The following is a 19,112-nucleotide window of genomic DNA, read 5'->3' as shown; positions in this document are numbered from 1 at the left end:
CTGAGAGGCACACACGTGCATCCAGATAGGGGAGCCAGCTATAGACGGCTCTTGCAGGGCAGCAAATGCCCCCCGCACCAAAGCGCATTGCTCACGAAACCGATTTCGACGACCGTTGTGGTTCGGCGTGGCGGTCCAATATGCGGCTCCTTCAGAGACTAAACAGTCCCAGCAACATAAACAGATTATATGGCACCACGCTGTTTTTCTCCACAGGCAAAAAACGTATACTGTAGAGTGTGACGTCAATGTCCTTCTTAATTGTTCGTTGTAATATGTCCCAGAAGGACATATCATCAATGCACAGAATAAAACAATGGTCAATTGTCTCTGGTGTATTGCACAGGCGGCAATTCACCGCCCATGGCGCAAGCATATCCTTAGCATGAGCCGTGCCTTCACACGCAGCGTGGATATGTGCAGTTTAAAGAAGAATGTTTTTGCGCGGGAAGAAATGCACATTCGCCTAACAGAATATTTGCTACCTTCGTATGGCGTTCCCAATGAGAACCCATGCGTCGCCATAACCTATTTCTTTCTTTGGAGTCTGGTGGAATAGGCCTTGTTCACTTATTCGTGCATCAGCTTGTTTCGCGTTTTTTTTCTTTTTCAATTCGGAAAACCACCCTTTTTTAGTAGCTGTGCTTATCAGGCGTCTCAGTGTTCATTTGCATTTCCTATTCGCACCGACTGGACACACTCGTGGGGGACCTTTATGAGGATTCTTTAAGGAAGTTGCTGACACCATCAATTTCCTCACTGTGCGCTTTTCTTTAGACTACCTGTATAGCCTCTCCAGAAGGCAGACGACTCAGACACTTACAGAGTATTTGTTTCCAGAACCGTTGTATCGGCAACCTCTTCTGGAGTTCCTTGATTGACACCACTGTTTTAAAACGTGTTAGGCCTATGCTATCACTGCAGCCGATCACGACTCGTGTTAAACTACAATACACTCTCGCACTGTGCATTGCACATCGTCGTCTTCAACTAATAGGCTGCCCTATACGATAGCCCCAAAGGGAAGAGGTATACCACGCGATGTGAGGAGACGCATCAACGTGTACCCCATTCCGCGGAACATGCATCCCGCATATAGCATGGAAAGAAGAAAATCAAGAGGGGAAGCCCTGCAGAAGAAATGAGACGAGCAAACTAACACCCTTTACGTAGACGCCGCAGGACCAAACAATGGAGTGATGACTATTGTTGTCTCAACGCCTTCAGGATCGGTGGTGAACTGCGCCTCGATGAAAACATCCAACCCCACTCACGCAGAGGAGGCAGCTATTGCATTAGCTGTAGCATCTAACCCCAACGCCGTTGTGCTCACTGATTCCCAGAACGCCTGTCGCAGCTTCAATAATGGATTAACTGCGCCATTTCCTTTCCTCAGAAACCAATTTTTCTTCGTACACTCTATACCCTCCTCTAACCTAACAATCTAAACAATCTAATCTACAATCAAAACAGGAAGGAGAAAAAAGGGAGTAACGTGTCCTCTAGCGCACTCCCTTGTGCTAGTCTACACATTACTCCCTTCTTACGCCCAGATAGGCGTATTCGTGTTTAGAGTGTACGTCACGGGGGAAAGCCCGCGCAACCAGAATACGGCGACGCATTCCTCAATCTGCGCATTGCGTCCATATTACAGCAGGGCACAGTCACGACGACATTCTCTCACTGGCCCCCCTGCGATATGGTGTCGTGCCCGAAGCAATCAGTTGCGGCGGGTCTATTTATAGTCTGCCTGCCTGCCGGACCGCTGCTGCCTGAAGCCACGGCGGGCGGCGAAATTGGGGCAAAGAGCGCAGCGCTCCTGGCTCAGTCGGTACAGAAATGCGGAATGTGAGGGGTTATGAGTAGGCGCTTGCATTACTGCGCACATGTTATATGGACTACGGTGCTCGGAAGTAATAACGACTAATAACGATGCCTCAGCTGGTGCGAACGCTATGTCAGACGCCTACGACGACGACTAATAATAATAATAATAATAATAATAATAATAATAATAATAATAATAATAATAATAATAATAATAATAATAATAATTGGTTTTGGGGGAAAAGAAAAGGCGCGATATCTGTCTCATATATCGTTGGACACCTGAGCCGCGCCGTAAGGGAAGGGATAAGGAGGGAGTGAAAGAAGAAAGGAAGAATGAGGTGCCGTAGTGGAGGGCTCCGGAATAATTTCGACCACCTGGGGATCTTTAACGCGCACTGACATCGCACAGCACACGGGCGCCTTAGCGTTTTTCCTTCACAAAAACGCAGCCGCCGCGGTCGGGTTCGAGCCCGGGAACTCCGGATCAGTAGCCGAGCGCCCTAACCACTGAGCCACCGCGGCGGGTGGGACGCCTGCTACACAGAAAAGGCTTCTACGTCAAGAGATGTCGCGATAGCTGATTTCCCATGGATGGTAGGTAGCGCATGGAAGAATTTGTTATGAGGAACGAAAAAGGTGCAGTAACTGTCTCACTCTCGGTGGATACCTCGACCGCGCCGTGAAGCAAATGGTGAAGGAGGGAGTAGGAGATAGAAGAAAGGAAGAGGCACCCTATCAGAGAGCTCGAGATGGATTTCGAATGCTTAAGGTGATGCGATCGATTCACAATGGGGGAGAGAAAAATAGATTTATTTTGCAGAAAAAAAGGGTTGTGAGGTTGGCCTGAGTTATTCTGGCCTGCTTCTCTGTACTGGGGACGGGAATGGGGAAGAAATGGAGAAGGGGAAAAAGGCCAGTATCTTTGGGGACGACGGCAACAGAAGTGTGAATATACGCAAAGACATTAGCACTGAGCGTAGTCACCGAGGCGAGTTGAGATCCTCTCATTGGGTTAAAACCGAAGTAACCTCCGAGCTGACTGGAGACATTTCCAAGCCTCGGTCCCAAGTGCTCAGTTTGAAGTTCTCGGACAACACAACGCGAAAGGTGCGAAGAAAGTGACCAACGTTAACGCGTGTATTAAATTCCTACATGGAAATGGAGGGCAAGGTACTGCCGTGCAGCATGAATAAATAAACAAACAATTGAAATAAATTGCTTACTCGTAGTTTGGTTTGGTTTGTGGGGGTTTAACTTCCCAAAGCGACTCAGGATTATGAGGGACGCCGCAGCAAGGGGCTCCGAAAATTGCGACCACCTGGGGTTCTTTAACGTGCACTGACATCGCACAGTATACACGGGCCTCTAGAATTTCGCCTCCATCGAAATTCGGCCGCCGCAGCCAGGATCGAACCCGCGTCTTTCTGGTCAGCAGCCGAGCGCCATAACCGCTGAGCCATTGCAGCGGCTTTTACCCGCAGTCTACAGAGTTCTACAAGATACAGTGCTTGCAGACAGACAGCAAAACTTTATTCAGCACGTGAGTTTTAGACCCAGCTGGTTCCCTGGGCCACTGCGCGATCCCGCACTGCATCAAGTAGGTCATGCCGGGACATGACGTCGGCAGCCCGAGTCACCGCAGCAAGCTGCGATGTCGGGTCTGCAGACATAAGCAGGACCTCCTAGTCCTCCCAGCTCGAAATGGCGTTCCCAGCGCGCATGCCTGCCGCGTGAATGTCACGCCTAATCGAAGTCTATGTAAGGGATTGTGCGGCTCTGTGCGGTGCAGGGGAGTCGCAGCTGCGGCGCAATCACAATTTTGTGCGGCAGAGCATCTCGACTCTGTGTGCAGGGACATTTCGCGCAGGTGCATTATAGGCTGTCGACTCGCAAGCAGCGCTCTCTTCCTGCACCGGTGACCATTAGTGCGAGTGAGCTGACACACGCAGGGCCGCCAAACGCTTTTATGGGCTACGCACCGTTGGAACTGTCGCCGCTCTCCCGGGTTAATGCGCCGGGGCGGAATTGACCGACCCGTCGCCCGATGGTCGGCTTTCTCCCCATACCACACGTGTCTACGTGCCGTCGCAGCAAACGCGACATCAGTGATGTGTTTACGTTTGACGCCTTGCCACCATCGGCGCGGGTTAAAAAAAAAACGGCTGGTGATTTAGCATTGCTAAGCACGAAATATTGTGCGAAATAACGGTCTTCTGGCGGTGTACATAACCGCCACGTCATCAAAGTGCGATTGAGGTGTCTGTCCACTGATCCTGTGACCCAGTTAACACTTGCTCCTCAGGGGCTTCGCATAGACGAACACCGCTGAAACTCGGGAAGCGCGGTGGGACTGCTTTGGCACTAAAAAAAAAAATTGCGCGCACACACGCGCGCCAAACGCTGGGTGGACCGCCGCAGGATACGGTGCGATTGACCATAGAAGCCCCTGTATTACATCGAAGCTACCTTCTTTGTCTGCTGCTTCCTAATCTTCATCTTTCGATCCTGTTATCCTATTCCCGGTTAACACAGTTAACATATCCTGATACCTACACAGGCAGTATGCAGTGAACGCTACTTGTGGTCACGTGTACCCTGTAAGCTTTAAGCACATGGCGGCACTTAACTGTTATGTATGCCCAGTAATAATAATAATAATAATAATAATAATAATAATAATAATAATAATAATAGCAATAATAATAATAATTGGTTTTTAGGTAGAGGAAATGGCGAAGTATCTGTCTCATATATCGTTGGACACCTGAACCGCGCCGTAAGGGAAGGGGTAAAGAAGGGAGTGAAAGAAAAAAGGAAGAGGTGCCGTAGTGGAGGGCTCCGGAACAATTTCGACCACCTGGGGATCTTTAACGTGCGTTTTGCCTCCATAAAACTCAGCCGCTGCGGTCGGGTTCGAACCCGGGAGCTCCAGATCAGGAGCCGAGCGCCCTAACTACTGAGCCACCGCGGCGGGCATCTATGCCCAGCCTGGCCCAGTTTTCCTGGACATTAGCAACTAGCGTGATCTGGCGACAGCCAGTAGCGAACACCGCGTAACTCAACGGTGATATTTTAAAATGTTTTAAAATTGTAACTCTGAAAAAAAAAAACAAAGTCCCGGAGATTCTGCACGAACATGGTGATTGTCATGGCCGACTCTTCCTCGTTGCTTAAAAATCTGACCTAAAAAATGCTTCCTCTCGCCGCGGTCGGGTTCGAACCCGGGAGTTCCAGATTAGTAGCCGAGCGCCCTAACTACTGAGCCACCGCGGCGGACACCTACGCCCAGCCTGGCCCAGTTTTCCTGGACATTAGCAACTAGCGTCATCTGGCGACGGCCAGTAGCGAACACCGCGTAACTCAACGGGGATATTGTAAAATGTTTTAAAATTTTAACTTTACAAAAAAAAACGGAGTCCCGAGAGATTCTGCACGTACATGGCGATTGTCATGGCCGACTCTTCCTCGTTGCTTAAAAATCTGACCTATAAAATGCTTCCTCTTCTCGCACCGCACCGACTATTTCCGACGGCCATAAAAGATCAATGGGATATGTCGAATATTCGAAATTCCCGCCCTGATTCTGAATTTTCAGCGCCACGCGGTGATAACCGTACGAACTAGAAGCGCTTTAGAAGGACGGCAGATTGGCCGACTTGGTGTTCCACGGTAACAAGAACATTCAAACAGCGCTAGACAACAGAACCAGAAAGAGGTGAGTTGTAAGTTGTAAGTTCAGCGCCATGTTTGTCTCCTCCTCTTTCTGGTCCTGTTGTCTAGAGCTGTTTGAATTTTCTTGTTACCATAGAAGCGCTTGTCCAGATTTTCTGCTCTTGCCAGGTGAATTTGGTGCAGGATTATACAAGGTGAACAAGGGAGGGCGAAGCCTCAGGGCTCGGTGCTAGCCAACGTTTCGACAAGAGGGCTTATCTTCGTCTGGGCAGAGCGGTCATCATTGGCAGGGTTTAAATAGTGCTTCACTCAGAGGAGAAAACACCAGTGAAGGGAAGGAAGGTTTGAAGTATGAAAGGTGTTGGCATGGGGGACGTGAACTTGAAAACTTTCTCCAGGCAGGATGGCTGCTCTCTGAGGGTGTGATGTGGGAAGGGCGTTAGCATGGGGAACGTGAACTTGAAAGTCTCGTCCAGGCAAGATGGCTACTAAAGAATAAGATACAGATGACCATCGCGGCATCATCCAAGTGTGCATGTCCCTAACGCACCTGCTGCGGAAGCGAGATCGATGTTTTTTTTTTTCGGAATTTTGTAAAAGAAAGTCCAGCATAAAACGTGCACACTTTCTTGTTTCAGTTTACGTTGTTTGTTCTTTTCTTTGCGGCTTTCCCACTTTGCGCAAAACAGCTTGTGTGAGCAACACGCACCTTTAAAGCCACAAACGACCGCGCTTGTTAACAGACGTGCTCGAACAGCGCCTATTTGAATTGAATTGTAAGCGTTTTTTTTTTTCTTCTCGGGTTCGAACCCGGGTACTCCGGTCTACTGAGCCGTAGTATTTACTGCTGATTCTGTCGCGGTAAACCGCAGCTTCTGGTTGATTCCTGTGCGGTAAGAATATCGAACGCCATGTAAAGTTTGCTGGAGCGTAGCAAATATGAATATTAACTTTTCTCCATAAATTCTCATCAGTCACTGACAAAATCATCATCATGACCAGCCTAACTACGTCCGTTGCAAGACAAAAGCCTGTCCCATCTGCCTCCATATAACCTAGTATTGTGCCAGCTGCGGCCGTATTACGCACATACAAAATGCTCGTAAGTTATCGTAACTGCGACATACCTTCCTTTTGCTGCCTCCCCCATCCTACTTCCAAACTGCATTGCTCGCTAAGCTGTATAACACATTTGAAAAACGCGTGCAATGACACTTTTGCTTCGCGACAAACTGTGGCCGTAATTCAACGTCGAAAGAAAGTACCGCACCACGTAAAAGTCACGGCACGCCAAACACACGTATAAAAGGTTGAGTGCACTAAATTCTGCGCTAAGTATTTCCGCTTTTGCCCTCAGTGTTTCACGTTTGCCCTCACTGAAAAAGAACACGTGTCCGAAGAGATGGGCTAACCGGGAAGAGGAATGGTGGGTCGCATTTGCACCCCCCTGTGTTCTACACGTTTTATATTTGAGAAAGAACACCGCTCTCTCTACTAAGGCGCCCCCGTGTGCTGTGCAATGTGAGTGCACGTTAAAGATCCCCAGGTGGTCGAAATTATTCCGGAGCCCTCCACTACGGCACATCTTTCTTCCTTTCTTCTTTCACTGTCTCCTTTATCCCTTCCCTTACGGCGCGGTTCGGGTGTCCACCGATATATGAGACAGATACTGCGTCATTTCCTTTCCTACAAAACCAATTATTATCATTATTGACACCTGCACACCTACTCAAACTCCGCACCAGCGGAGTTTCACAAGGTTCGGCGTTTCCCGTCGCCTTTGTCGACGCGGATAGTGTGCAGCATTTCCTCACAGTGCGTCCATATCTTTGTGACGAGCGCCTAATACGTCTGAGCAACCTGAAAATGTGCGATGTGCCATTAAGCAGTGTCGTTATAATACAGGGTGATTTTTGCACACTTTTTGCAGACATTTATTTTAAACGCTGCGAGAGATACGTCGGTGCGGTCTCTGAAGGTGAATTGTACACCAAAGCGGAAATAATATATGGTTTGTGGTTTGGGTGTTTAACATCCCAAAGCGACTCAGGCTATGAAGGACGCCGTAGTGAAGGGCTCCGGAAATTTCGACCACCTGGGGTTCTTTAGCGTGCGCTTACATCGCACAGTACACGGGCCTGTAGAATTTCGCCTCCATCGAAATTCGACCGGCGCGGCCGCGGGATCGAGCCCGCGTCTTTGCGGTCAGTAGCTGAGTGCCATAACCGCTCTGCCACTACGGCGGCACCATTATATACGAAATAGAGCTCAATGAAATTAGACGATTATTTAAATAACGTAACTAATGAACACTTAATTTTCTATTACATTTTTGAAGAAATGATTATATTGCGAAACTGAAGGCCATCAACATAGACGGCTAGCCCCGTTTTTATTTTTTTTGTAGGCAATCTGGTTAGAAATACCTAACATCAAAATCAGGCATTTGAATGCTCGTTATGTTGGCTTTTCCGCATTGCATATTTATGAAATGGTTTAGTATTTTTGCCGAAATATGAACGGCTTCTACGGCACAAAATACATGAACGGCGCTTGCATTTGCTGCGTTAGAAATGTGACCAGCACAATTCTATAAATGTGCAATGCTAGAAATCCACCTCAACGAGCTTTCAAATGCATAATTTTGACAATCGGTATTTCAAACCACAATGCCGATAAAGAAAATTTAAAAACTGGGCTCACCTTTGCAGTTATCGGCCTTCAATTTCGCAGTATAATCTTGCCTCCTAAGGTAAAAATATACGAAAAGTTTATTAGCTATTTTTGTTAGTTAATCGTCTAAGTATTGAATCCTGTCACGTACATAGTGTCCGCCTTGCCGTAAAATCCACCTGCACAGACCGTACTGGTGTAACTCTCACTGTATTAAAAATGGAAATTGAAAATTGGTTTTTGGGGAAAGGAAATGGCACAGTATCTGTCTCGCATATCGGCGGACACCTGAACCGCGCCGTAAGGGAAGGGATAAAAAAGGCAGTGAAAGAAGAAAGGAAGAAAGAGGTGCCGTAGGGGAGGGCTCTGGAATAATTTCTACCACCTGGGGATCTTTAACGTGCACTGACTCCGCACAGCACACGGGCGCCGCCTTAGCGTTTCGCCTCCATCTAAACGCAGCCGCCGTGATCGGGTTCGAAGCCGGGAACCCCAGATCAGCAGCCCAGCGCCCTAACCACTGAGCCACAGAGGCGGGGCTCACTGTTTTAAAAGAAAAATCTGTAAACGTTACAAAAAAAGCGATCCCGGAGCTGAGCAGCTCGCAGCTCTCCCTCAGGACTAAACAAGCACACATACTCCCCAGAGTTCAGACTCTCTCCTCCTTTATCCCTTCCCTTACGGCGCGGTTCAGGTGTCCAACGATATGTGAGACAGATACTGCGCCGTTTCCTTTACCCAACAACCAACCAACCAATCCTCACTTCACTATACTGCTCTTAAACTTCGCATGGCGTGGTAGGTAGGTAGGAAAAACTTTATTGAAAATGCCGGCAACCGACGGTTTGACGCGTCGTGACGTTGGCCAAGCGTCGACCCGGGGTTATGCCCTCCTCTGCACTACCCCCGTTCGGCCCGTTTGTGGTGGGTCGTGAGGCTTGTGCTTTTCGAGCGCACCCCGGGCCTGCTGGACGGCCCATAGTTGAATGTCCTTGTCTGCAGACTGCACTGCACTTTGAAGTTCGGGCGGGTATATCCTGGAGGTGCTCACTGTCCCAGCTGTAGGGAAATTATGGCTGGTGCAGAACACGTCTCTTACCCATGTAACGCTGCCATCACCTCCCCTTATTTCCCTTACCCTCCTCCTTGGCTTCACACGGACTCGGAGATGTCTGTCTGTTGTTGCCAGGAAGAAAGGAAAGTGCACAGGCCTGCTCACTGGCTCAAGCCGGGCCACAATCGCTACCACGTGCACATAGTAGGAGAGTTGAAAGATGGGATAGAAAGACAGGATAGTAAAGACGCGCTAAAGACAAGGCCGATCCTGGAGGTAGTGCAATACCGGGCCAACCGGTGGCAGGAGTGAAGCATCCTTCAAACTCTCCACCACATTTCCAAAAATAAGTCCATTGGACCCCTAATAGATACTCTACGGGGTCCGGACATCCTCGTTTTTACTCTGGAGATGACCAAGAGGCAGTTAGCGGAGAAAACTATTCCGCTAACGTCGCCTGCCCTGGCGACAACGTTGGTCAGTAGCAATTATCTTAAATTTTGTCGACCTGACAGAAATTCATGCGTGCTATGCTCACGTGAGACGTCACTCAAACGTTTTACTAAGGTTTCAGTCTAGGGCGAAGAAAACTGGGGTAACATGTAATTAACGCTTGGCAAGGTTTGCATATAGTGTACGTTTCGTTACATGCATCATAATAATCATCATCAGCCTGACTACGCCCGCTGCAGGGCAAAGGCCTCTCCCATGTCTCTCCAATTAACCCTATCCTTTGCAGCTGCGCCCACCGAATGCCCGCAGAGTTCTTAATAAGCTGTTTGTTTACGTAATAGTGCTCGCATAGTTTAACTATTCTATGATTGATGCTTTAGTTGAATTATCGGCACTCGACGAAAGTGGAATTTCGGTCAAGTAGAAGATTTGTAAAAGACAATAGACTCGAGCACTTTCAACACTATTGGATGCTTGACTGTTACTATTCAAATTTGCCCATTGAGACTGCGACAAGCAAACTCACTTTTAATAATAATAATAATTGGTTTTGGGGGAAAGGAAATGGCGCAGTATCTGTTTCATATATCGTTGGACACCTGAACCGCGCCGTAAGGGAAGGGATAAAGGAGGGGAGAATAGGTACCGTAGTGGAGGGCTCCGGAATAATTTAAAACTCACTTTTACTGAAACTGCTTTCGTAAAGCAGTCTGCGTTGCCAAGCGTTCTCTGTAGAAATATCACCGTGACTCTGTACACAATTATGGACGCTGGAAAGTTGAGAAACACGTTATCCGCGCGACGTTGCATTGTTACCTTATTCTTTCTACGTCATCAAAAGGTCAGTGTCGACAGAAAACAAACAACCAATAAGCTGTTATGGTGGCTGCAACGCTGAATTAATAATCATACGGAGGGTATAGAAAAGGGGTAGCGGAAAGCGGGGATAGTGGCTGTTCTTGGGTCGCACGCAATATTAGTCGCGGCTTTGAAAATTCTGCGTGTACTAAGTGTGGAGGGTGTGGAGTATTGACTTAAAAGTCAGTTAGTATTCGTTGCAATATCATGCCGTGATAAATGCGTGTTTTTAGCTATCAATCGCATGTTAAAATTACTAGTCCATGAGTCCGAAAACGCGAATTCAATCGTAGCTTCGCAAGTGGCTTTTCTGTATAGCGAAGAAGTTCTGCGGAAAAAGCTTCTTGTGTTTCTACCGCCTCACATCATCTTTATGATTTGTAATTAGCTCATTTATTCGGTTATGCTTCTCTAGGCTTTTGTAACTCATGAAGTTAAAGCATACGTCATACACTCACAAAGCGCGTCTTTTGTTTGTTACAGTTCAACATTTTATCAATGCTCTGGATTCAGATTACGTTTCGGTTTATCACTTCTAGTACAGCTGACCAGCATTTGCATACATTTTCAACAAGCAAAGAATGATTTATCAACGTATATCATGTATCTTGAGTCACGACACTGTGGCAAACGTGGGAGTATCATTGAAGAGATGCTCTTCGGAATACTCATTGATTTCAATGTTTTCCTCAGATGGCTTAGACGACTGACATTTTGAACGTTCTAGACGGAGCTGCAGGAATACATGAACGACAAAATCAGTTATTTGAGAGCGAATATAAGCATAAAATGAATTTATTCGACTTGAATGTTCCGCAATCCCTGCTGCGCCGCAAACGCGCCTGATGCATATTGCGGGGGTCGAAACACACGAAAAGAGTTATGAAGAAAATTGTTAGAGCTTAAGTGAAAGCGATATTTTTTAAAAGTAAACGCTCTGAAAGCAGACGATTTCTTTGTTAGCTTCGCAGCCCTCCGTCGTCTGCTGGATCCCGTCTCTGACGCCTGCTCCCGAGGGTACGAGAGCTGCGCAGTGATTGGCAGTCAACACATCTAGCGAGCTGTCAATACAGCGATAAATGTGATAGTTCCTAACTTTCACGAAATCGGTGAAACAAGACGCGGGCTCGCTCACCTTACGGCATGTTGTCCCGCGCCGGCATCGTGTTGCCCTGTGCGACCGACGGCCGGGTGAAGGGATGTGACGCCAGATGACGCCACTGTCCAACCACCGCCGCGTCCGCTTCCGCCGACGCCTAGCCAGACTGAGAGACTGCCCCCTACTTTTGCCGTCAGCCTATCCCCAACATCGATAATATTTGAGCGGCCGGACATCGAAAATCGATCTACGCAAGGCCGGCCGTCTGCCAGTGTGTCGCGAAATGCAAATTGCTCTTCCGGTAATGAAGAGCAGCGCTTCCATCTAGTGAGCAGAGCAGGAAACGCATGGTCGCGCATCTCGGTGACCCGTTTCGGGAGCTTTCGCCGCTTTCGCTGCCTTATTGATGAGCGCCTGTCTGGCACATTGGGGCGTGGCAGCGCCTGCATTCGCGCTTATCTGCCAGTGTCGTCTTTTCGATTACTGCTCGCTATGGCAGTGCATATTTAGATGTCGTTCGAAGCGCATATGTGCGCGAGAGGTACGCCTTCGTCAACTGAAGGACTCTGGCTGCACCCGAGGTAACACAAGATGCTCCAGGAACTCTATGGGTCCCACGGGGCCGTTGTGACTGGCACATATCCTCCACAAAAACGTACGACGGCTCACTGCAGAGAACGTGTGTTTAAAAGCGGGAGGGGGGAGATGGGGCGTGAGCCTTCATTGGGGTTTTTCTACCAACTGATCCGGCTTCATGCGGTCCTAATTCGGTATTCGAAGGCCTAACCGGGCCCACGTTTTTGCATCAAACCTTCATTGGTCTGCTGTCGTCTTTGTGAGGGCAGACTGGATGCAGTCGCAGGGAAAACTTCGGCAACCCCAAGTGAGCCTGACGACGTAAAGCCAGTTGGTCCTACATATCAGGCATGGTGGGAGTGAAAAACCGTCTTGCCTGTACCGCGCAATGAATGCATACACATGGTTAACTTGTGTACATGCATGTCGATAAGTGTCTTTTGTAAGTTCATACGTGTAAGAATATCAAACTTAAACAAGTATTTAGTTCAACAGCTCAAAAGAAAAAAAAAGCTATAGTTTCGGAGCTAAGTCATTTTAAGCACGTAAAATTACCCGATCCCACGCAGGACATAACCAGAGAACGCAACTAGGACGCACAATACTGTATAGGGCGGCCCACATCATGGCAACTATTTGGCAGCCCATGTGGGGGTTCACGCTGAACAGGCGCGATGTGAAACCAATTAGAGGAGCCCCCGTGGGCTGCCCACGCACATTGGCCCAACATCTGACCCCCTTGGCAACTACAGTTGGACTGCAATATGGGCCCAACTTTGGACCACTTAATATTAGTCGATCAAACATGGATCACGTGGGCTGCCGATAAGGAGCCCAGGGTTCTGCGGTTGTCCGCAGATCGCTGCTGCAGGCCTGAATTTTAACACCAACATTATCCCCTCATGGACTCCCAACCCCTGTCCAAAATAAGACCAATAAAAGATGCCGGCGTGCTGCCCACATTGGCTCGATGCTGGCCCAGTTAGCAATATTGACATCAGCGCAACTTGGGTTCCCTGAAATGTAATAACAGTGGCCCGCCCCTCAAAGCCAACATAGAACTGGGAGCACGGATGAAGCTTGCGGAATATGTTGCGGTTGCGCAGTTGCAGTTAGCGGCCACAGACTTGAAGTACTTTACTCCAATTAAATGAAATGAGGAAAAGAAGAGATCGTCTAAGTAAAGATCGTTAAAGCATTGCAGATACGATAGCAGGCAAAGGCGTTATATTCTTGTGGGCTGGGAAGTGGCTAAGTATATATGCTTTTTCTGAAAATTGCATCCAAAACTGCAAGCGCAGAGAAAAAAAGATAATCAATATGTTTCAAATTGGTATTCATCTTGCAGGTTGTTCAGAACACCGGAAACACCACCACTCGCACTCACTTTTTGCTAATAGTTTATAGCTCTCTCACCTGTGACGTTATAGCGCGACACGGCAACAAGTGGCATGTAAGAACCGGCAAGCTAGGATATTTGTGATTTATTTCTAATATCATTATCATCGGCTATTATTTACCTGAAGAGTAATTTCTTTAATTGACCGGTTTGTGGTATTGTCCGAATAAGAACAATATCCCCGTTTCATTACCACTATTTAAAAAGCTTCAGGTCACTACGTGAATTTATTTCTCAAACTAACCTAGCCTCAGACTTACTACTTACCTGTCGCATCTCCAGACTACTGTTAACATTAGTATGCGGGAGGTGCGGGGTTCGATTCCCAGTGCAGCCGGGTACCCACGGGTGATACAATGGGTACAAGTTTGCCCCTGGCTTGGTGCTCGGCTTATTGTGGGGTGAAATGCTTGGGAAATGGGTATTTGATCCCGCCTTAAGTAGTTCCAAATACCTTGTGTCATGGTGCTCCTTGCCCAAGCTGCACTTGAGTCATAAAAATAAATCATCATCATTAATTTTAACTTACGTGCTTATGTTCAGCCCACATACCGTAAGGATTGCGCGCAGTACGCTACGGACATGCTGCAGAACCAAGGGTTGCTACCGCAAAACTGCCAACACAACGGTGTCTCAAATGTATCCTTCGATGAACAAGACAACTAATAGATCGACACTGACGCTCTATTAAACTTCGGAAAACACCTATTAGAAAAAAACAGCGATAATGAAGTTGGAGGTTGACCGTCACAATGCGTTTATTGGGTGCAATGGGAACACACATACGCATAGGCAGTGGGTAAAGGGAATGTGAAGACATGCAATTAAAGCTAGCTGTCAACATAGCAAGCACAAGAAACATTCTTGAGGATGATGATGATGATGGATTTTTATGGCGCAAGGGCATCTGTGGCCTAAGAGCGCCAGGGCACAAGGTAGCTTTCATTGCACGAGGTGGGGTCAAAGACCCATTTGCCAAGCATTTCACCCTAAAGAAGCCGAGCACCAGGCAGGGGAAAGCTTGTACCCATTGTACCCATTGTATAATAAACATTCTTATCGAGTTTAAGTTGAAAACTTAGCGACGAGAAGGAATGAGCATTATTAGGTTTCATATACCTGCCACTACTTTCGGCTCAGCTTGGAAAGTGGTGTAGATTGCCGGCAATCGAGAGTTCGACCAGTGACATTATTCGGAAAGACGCACAAGATAAACATTCTGGACTGCGTATTAAAAATGCCTCAAAATCGAGTTTTCATTTTTAGTTGTTTGAATAATGCGCTCTTGACGCTGGCAATAATTTAACATTGGCAGATTAAAAGGTGTGCGCATTTAGAGACAGTCAATATGGTAGCTTCACATGCATGGAGTAAAAGTGGAGTGCCTGAGCATACCACTCGAAGAAATACGAAATCCCGTTGTGTTCTTTAAATTCAAACTGGCTCTATGGCATGCGATGAGACCAAGCTTTTCACAGTGTATTTTCCTATTGACCGATACAACTTGTGTCTGCATCACCTACCGCCCAAATTCGTGGCCGCCACACGCTATTAACTCCGCGGCAAGCAGACGTTTGGTCCGTTGTGAAAACGTTTTTCTTGCTGCCTAACCGAAAGCTAATCGCCGCCTCGGTGGCTCAGCGGTTATAGGGCTCGGCTGCGGACCCGAAAGACGCGGGTTCGATCCCAGCCGCGGCAGCAGCATTTCGATGCAGTTGAAGGGCTGCGGGCCTGTGTACTACGTGTTGTCAGTGCACCTTAGAGAACCCCAGGTGTCCGAAATTAAGCCATTTACTACGGCGCCCAGCCTGAGTCGCTTTGGGACGTTAACCCTCATAAAACCGGACCAAAAAATAATCACATGACAAAAATATAAGCGCAAGAATTTTGATGCTTCCGACTTGTTTAATTGAGTAAAATATCAAAACATTGATTTTATTTTGTGCTGTTATTGGTTTGAAGAACAATGCGGCACAGTGCGGACCATGAGTTGTTCAGCACTGCTGTTTTTTTCTGCTTAAGTTGTGTCCTATTATAGCACCTCCCTTTCCCAAAGGCTTTCCAATGCCGAAACAGAAAGTTGAATCCCAAGCCGGGATATTTTGGGAGGCTCTTCAAAGGTTCTACAGGACTTTTCGTTGATTGTTGGATTCATTGATTAATTGATTGATTGATTGATTGATTGATTGATTGGTTGGTTGATTGATCGACCGATCGATCGATCGGTCAGTTGGCCTGTTGATTGACAGAGCGATCGGTAGATCTATCGTTCAATCAGTCGGTCGAACCGCCAATCAACCATCCTGACTGAGCAACCGACTGACTTGCTTGACCGACCGACCGACCGACTGACTGACTGACTGACTGACTGGCTGGCTGACCGACCGACCGACCGACCGACCGACCGACCGACCGACTGACTGACTGATTGACTGACTGACTGGAAGAGCAAACTGTCCAGAAACAAAGAACGCAACCGTAGCTGTCTCCATCCATGCATGCGTGAAAAATACTCTTCGAAAGCCGCAATTAGCGAGGCGGCTAAAGTAGTGGTTTCGGCTTGTTGGTCTGGTTGCATGACTAGAGGAAGCAGCGCGAAAGGACAAGGAGGAGCACAGAGCAGACAGCATAGGCGCCGAACTACCACCTGTTTATTGAGAGCAACGCACCGCTTTTTAAATGCCCGCCAGGACCCACGTGACACCAGAAAAACAGTAAAAGCAAACGAAGCAAAAAAACCTTCATATCAAGACGCCATCCGCCAGCAGCCTTATCAAACGTTTGGCACGTGCACAGCAAGAACTGAACACGCAATAGGCCCGGCGGGGAGCCGGAAACCGAGACCAGTGGCTAACAGAGAACAGTGAAAACAGGCAAAATGAGAAGCGCGAGCCAGAGCAGTGCCAAAAACAAAACGTAAAGTTAAAAAGTAAAAGTTAACAAGAACAAAAAATGTATCATAAAGCCAAAGGTAAAAAAAACACAAACAAAAACATATCTTACAAGGATAACAGAACGGAGCGAAAGCTGAGTCAGAACAGCGCAATTCAAACAACGAACACGAGGCAGTTTCTACCAAAACGATCAAAAAGCAACAAAGCATAACATAAACGCGAAAGCTGTGTCAGAACTAACATCGTTCTTGGAAACCATATTCCTTGTCAGTCAGTAAAACTTAAGAAGTGTTGACACACTGATCCCCGGCTTTGGCAATCAGCAGTGCCTCAATGGTCACCCTTTCCATTTCAGTACGAGCACTTGCTAAACTCGTCACACTGGAAGCCGACAGATCACTTCTACAGATGTCAGTTAGCCATAGAGCGTCCAAAAAGAGCCAGTCCGAGTCCCTTTTGAAGCGTACCGCGCAGCCAACGTCCTCATTCGCCGCTCACGTAGTAGTGCAGCTGTTCCCGTTGGCGTCGCTTCCCTCTGCAGCTCGATCTGTGCGCGCGCATCGCAGCGCGTGGCCTCATCCGTCTTCGTCGCGCGCGCATTGCAGCGACACAACGCGAGCGGCACGCTCATGACTCACAGGCGTGACTGAGACGCGACATGACGCTCGTTACGCCACTTCTCAGGCTGAACGCCGCGTATCAGAGCGTCGCGTGCTGATTCCCTCCTCGCCCGACGAAATCCGCGGCAGAATGGCTGCAGCGCTTAACGGAAGAAACCGAGAGGGGGAGAAGTCCGGCTGCCTACCTTTCCCCCCTTATCCGCTAACCTCACTCCACCAGAAGCGCAAGTCTCGATGCGGGCCGATAAGGGCGGAGCGCCGATATCGGACACCCGTTTTATCTTCGACCCGAGCAAATAGCGGCTCTTGTGCGACGCGGCAGCCGCCGTCGCGATCTCCTCGCGAGTACCCAAGCTGCTGTGCGCCGGTGGTGAGGGGGCAGCATTTGCAGCTGGCTGTTCACGCCCCGTTTTGTCGGGATCTCGTTGCCGGTGTTGCGCAGCCTCGTCACAACACGAGTCCTTGTTGCTTGAGAACGAGCGTTGACTTGGGGGTGTGTCTCGGGCAACGCAACACATCGGCTTTTCACCGCCACCGTGACAACAGCGTCGGCTTGAAGAGAACTCCGACGTCACGCTATAGAAAGGTACAGTGTGCACGTTCGATTTCGTTGTATTCAGGCCGCGAGCCGCGATCCAGAACCCGCATTGGTCGAGAACCCTAGTGACTCATTAGTGCGTATAGTCAAGTGATTTGTAAACGTCCCGAAGTACGGAGGAGGAGGAGGATAAACTTTATTTTCGTCGACCAAGGTAGCAGTTGGTGTGCGGTTATAGCCCCATCAAGTGGTCATGAGCCCGTGGCGTCCGGCGACTTCTAAGGCTCTTGTCACAACCCGGATCTGTGTGTCCGAGTCGGAACTGAGCAATATGCGGCCTCCCACTGGTCTGGATTCGAGAGCTGCAAACCTCGCGGAGGGGAGTCCTGAGGGCAAGCCCAGAGTATGCGGGACAAAGTGGCATGTTGGCCACATAGTTGACAGGAGGGAGAGTAGACCCCAGGGTATATGCGGAACCCATGTGAGATTTAAATGCCTGCTCTGTGTCTGCTCGCATATCGCAGAGCTTGATATATTGCAGGTGGCGTCGCTACAATCATCCATTTCCGTGTGTTTTGCAATACGCGTGTGATGACGATGCTTCCGTTTGTTTGTTTTTTTGTCCTTCGTTGTTTATTTCATATTTCTCGAGAGATTGAACGGCGTGTGGAAAGCTACCTAGTAAGTTTTTTTTGCTCTTATTTCCGCGTTTTTCTTCCGCTGTTGTTTATCGTGGAGCTCGCTCATGACCCAGTCCAGGCCGAGGCGACCGCGCTTCGATAGAGGCGAAATGCGTAAGGCGCCCATGTGCCCCCACTAGGCACCGAAACTCCCTTTGACGTCTCATGGATGTCCTAAATGTTCATAGGACGTCCAAGGGAGTTCCGTTACCCACTGGGCTGTGTGATATCAGTGCACACTCAAGAACTCCCGGCGGCCGAAATTAATCCGGAGACCACCATGCACATTACAGCGGATCTTTCGTTCTTCTTTCCCTCTATCATTCAGCGCTTCTTTCCCGAAGCAGTCGACGTGTCCACTAGAGGCAGGCAGTTACTGCGCCTTTCCTTTCTTAGCGACCAATTTTCCTAAAGCTTCGGTTTCAGGCACGTATACTCAAAAGTGATGTCGCTGACATTCAGCTTACTTGCACCGCACCCCAGGTGGTGGGCCCAGGTAGATATTGCGAACTTAAAAGGGAAGGGAGGAAGGTTGAAGTGAAAGAAGAGAGAAAGAAGGTGCCGTAGTGGAGAGCTCCGGAATAATTTCGACCACCTGGGGATCTTTAACGTGCACTCACATCGCACAGTACACGGGTGCCTTTGCGTTTCGCCTCCATCGAAATACTGCCGCCGCGGTCAGGTTCGAACCCCGGTACTCCGGATCAGTAGCCGAGCGCCCTAACCACTGAGCCACCGCGGCGGGTAGCATCCTTATTTCATGGCA

At 48.5% G+C, this 19,112-nt stretch overlaps 1 protein-coding gene across 3 annotated transcripts in view; it reads left to right on the top strand.

The window, feature by feature from the left end:
* The window catches only part of LOC144121208 (ATP-dependent translocase ABCB1-like), a 123,892-nt gene that overhangs the window by 33,378 nt on the left and 71,402 nt on the right, over positions 1–19,112 (top strand). Inside the window, exon 1 of one of the 3 annotated variants that reach the window (XM_077654290.1) lies at positions 17,339–17,714. The exons of the other annotated variants lie outside the window; for them this stretch is intronic. The gene's annotated coding sequence lies outside the window, so the exon portion shown is untranslated. Of the gene's footprint in view, positions 1–17,338; positions 17,715–19,112 lie in introns of those variants that run through there. 3 annotated transcript variants of the gene reach the window in all.

Source organism: Amblyomma americanum, chromosome 2 (genome assembly GCF_052857255.1).
Source record: "Amblyomma americanum isolate KBUSLIRL-KWMA chromosome 2, ASM5285725v1, whole genome shotgun sequence".
NCBI classification, from domain to species: domain Eukaryota; kingdom Metazoa; phylum Arthropoda; class Arachnida; order Ixodida; family Ixodidae; genus Amblyomma; species Amblyomma americanum.
The sequence above is the reverse complement of the archived record's forward strand: the minus strand, read 5'-3'. Positions and strand labels throughout refer to the sequence as shown.